This window comes from Arachis ipaensis, chromosome B09 (genome assembly GCF_000816755.2).
Source record: "Arachis ipaensis cultivar K30076 chromosome B09, Araip1.1, whole genome shotgun sequence".
NCBI classification, from domain to species: Eukaryota; Viridiplantae; Streptophyta; class Magnoliopsida; order Fabales; family Fabaceae; genus Arachis; species Arachis ipaensis.
In genome coordinates, this window is record NC_029793.2 from 15,745,224 (window position 1) to 15,749,409 (window position 4,186).

Sequence of the window (4,186 nt, forward strand, 5' to 3'; positions counted from 1 at the left end):
GCCTGTGCATGCGCACAGGTGTGTGCGTCCGCACAGGTCAAAATTCTCGCAGGGTGTGTGTCCGCACATATCAGTAATCATGAAATTATGCAACTTTGCAGAATTTCATATTTTTAACACAAATTTTGAATGATCATAACTTCCTCTATAAAATTCCAAATTTCACAAAATTTATATCGATTTAAAGGGTTTTCAAAGATCTTTAATTCTAAATAAATTTCAATTAGTTTCAAAAACCAAGGCAAAAGTTATGATCAAGAAAAGTTCACAAAAAATTCCATTTTACCAAAAGCCACAATTTACCAAATATTCACAATTCTCAAACCACCTCCAACCAAAATAACATCAACCTCCCATTTACAGCACAACTACCCTCTTGGGTCAAAAATTTATCACTTACCACATCTTTTCATCACATTTCACCATTCTCCAACCATCAATACCAATCATGCAATACCACAACTAATCCCCATTCAACTCTTCAAACCATATAACCATATCATTAACATTAATTTCACATATATCTTAACATTAGCAATCATCATACTTTCACCTCAATAATCATCACACCATCGTAAATAATCATACATTAACATTTTAAACAACTCATCAACTATTATAATTCAAACCTATCCTATGGGTCACTAGCCTAAGTGTCCATGAATATTACATACTACATAGAGGAAACCGAAACCATACCTTGGCCGATTCTCTTTATGTACCAAAACCCAAATGAGTATAAGCTATGCTTTCCAACACAATCCAAGCTTTCAATTCCACTCCAATAAGCACAATTAAGTTCCAAAAGCTCCCAAAGCCACAATAATCAAACTATATGCATACAAATCACTTCAAATCAATCTAGGGTTCCAATTAAACATAAATTCACAAGGATTTAATAGTTCTTACCTCTTCCAACAGATTTGAATGTCAAAACTCAAGGCTAAGCAAGGCTTAGAGCAAACCTAAACATCCAAAATCACAAAAACTCATTTAACCCCAAAGCCCTAGGAACCGAAATTTTTGAGAGAAGAATAAAAATGATTTCATGGTTACCTCTCCAGTTTCTTGTATGGATTTTGTAGAGCTCTTCACGAGGAATGCGTAGCCGCAAACGGTGCGGCGATCGGAGCTCTCTAGCTCAAGATATGAGCTTTGGAAGAAGATGGTGAATAGTGCTTCTCCTTTCCCTTCTCCCCTTTCTATTTTCTGCTGTGTGTTGTTGTGTTTAGTGGCTGGTGGGTTCACTTATGAACCCTTATATATGTTGGGCTTGGGCTCAACTTAGGCCCGGTCCAACCCGTTAGTGTTTTTAGCTCGTTTGGCCCAATTTCGGGACAAACCTTTAAAATTAACGCCTGGTTTTCCATTTCTAATGTTTTTCTAAGGTTTTTGATGGTTTTTCACTTTTTCTCGTGCGATACCGGGCAGACTTGAACTGGCTCAACCTTCGGTTCGTGATTTTGCACGGTTTTTCGCAGAAAGCACGTTTTTTGACTCAGAAAAACCTACTGAGTCCAAAAATGACCTTTAAATCCTTAAATTCTCTCTCTAACTTTTTGGAACCTATTTCGGACAATATAATCACTTAATTAACCGGTTGATTAGTTACGGTTCTTACAACTATCACTATTACTCAAACTTTTCAAAACATACAAGATAATACTGTTCCAAAAATATACAAGGTAATACAATCATAGTAATCAGAATGTTATAGATATGCCTATTATTTATTTTCTTTCTATCTTCTCCTTCTATTATATAAAAAGAAAAATTTTATGCCTAAAATATTAAAAGGTTGCTTTGAGATTGCAACGGAGATTATGTTTCCTATGTTTAAGAAAGTTGTAAAAAATAATTTTATACCATTGATAATAAATTAAATTTTTTTCTTTTTCCAGCCACAAACTCACAAGAGCAAAACCAACTCATGTTAGTAAAGAACAAAATTGTAAGTACTTATCATTAGATTAAGAAACCACACAAAATAGAGGTAATATCGGATAAAAATAAATTTGAATGCTCTACAGAGGATTTAATAGCTTCTTTTATTGTGCATGTGTAGGAAATCCAATACCAAACAAAAAATTTTAATTTTACAGGTTTTATTATTTTTTTGTTAAATTGTCATTCAAATATAATGAAATTTGTATTGGCATATGATATATTTATTGATTTTTAAATTTTATAATTTTTCAAGGTTCAAGAATTTATTAATAAGGAGATGTATGAGGAATTGTAAAAGATTTTTACTCGGTAGAAATTCAAAAATTAATTTAAGTTTATTTACGTTTTTACTTATAGTTTGATCTATAATCCTCAAAAAAAGACATAATTATTTCTCTGAGTAAATAGTCAAATTGGTCCCCGAAAGATAGCCCATTCTTCAAACGAGTCCCCGTAAGAAAAAGATAATAAAATTTGTCCCCGAAAAATTTAAAATTGGTAACGTTAGTCCTTCCGTCAGATGCCACGTGTCACCGATCTGACATGTCAACCAATCATATTGTGACACGTGGCATTAGCCCTCCACGTCATCATATGCCACGTGACACTTAACGTGACACGTCATCATCCAACTGACGGAAGGACTAACGTTACCAATTTTAAATTTTTCGGGGACAAATTTTATTATCTTTTTTTTACGGGGACTCGTTTGAAGAATGGGCTATCTTTCGGGGACCAATTTGGCTATTTACTCTTATTTCTCTTCTTTATAGGCATATGAAAGATTTTTCAATATAGATCCGTACTTTGGCTTACTATTAAAAAAAAGGTCTCTAAATAAAAATAAATATACATGACCTTTGAATATAGCTCCTTTTGTAAACAATCGTGTTTTTACATTTATTTTTTTTTACTTTAAGTTAGATAAAAAAAAGATAAAATACTATTGCGATAACTATTTTGGATTATGTTATTTGTAGATAGGTGATCGTGCCTGTTAAACCACCAGTATACATAATAGACTCCTATCTTAGTATTTATGTTTGAGTTGATTTGGATTTATTATAGTTATCTTTGCAGGTTATTATGATTGTTGAAAGAAGATGACCTTGTATGTGATGAAGTTGATGCACTTCCAAACAATATGTCGAATGGCAAACCACCTCTCTCATTGAAAAAGTTATAAAAACATTCTTCATTGTTTATCTCTTTATCTTTTCTTTTGTTACACCTATCTTTAATTCAACAATCATCTTTTCATATTTCTCTATTTGTATTAGAGAACTCAACTATAGTGTAATATGACCAAAAATTTGGTAGGATAGGCTCCAAAATCTATACTATAAACTCGTCTTAAGTATTTTTTTTTTTTAAAGATTTCTATAAAAAAATCATTTTGTGATAACTCAATTTCTTGAAAAATTTATCTTGACTCTCAATATTCATAACCCTTTGTTAAGTTTCTATTATAGCACGTTTAAATCTAGTCATATAAACACAATAAGAGGAAAAGAACACAATATCAAAACAACACTTGCACCAATAGTTAGTTCATGCATCATCATTGATATATAAGAGTTTTCCTCTCTTATATATAAACCATGTTCCAAATCTTTTCTCTATTAATCTGTTTCTTTTATAATCACTTATAACAATATTGATGTTGACCCAGTTATATGTACCTGACAAATGAAGATTATATAAAAAACAACCTTAAAATTGATTTAAATTTCAAGTTCAAATTGATAATATTCCACCACCAATAGCAAATAATTAATAAAATCAGAAATATATATATAAAAATAAGAGTCTTTTATCAAGTATGAACAAGAAGTTAACAACACAATCTTGTAAATAACAACAGTAAAATACCAAAGCCTTCATTCAACAACCTAATAGAGACTTAAACTGAGGGACCTAGTAGAACAAAATGCAAATGGGAAAAAAAAAAAAAAAGCCTAAATGTTTAATTCAAACTCAAATTGAGTACATCTCCCACTATCAATAGCAAACAATATAATTGATAAAATCAGAAACATAAAATAAATAAGGGACTTATTAAAGTATGGACAAGTCAACAACACAACTTATTCCAACTACAGAAAGATAAAAATGACAATAAAATTTGTGTATAAATATTAATGATATGATTCATTAAAAAATTAAAATATATATCTATTTACCATATAAAAATTCGTGTATACGTTTATCCTTTTTTCTTTTCGAAATATATAAAAAA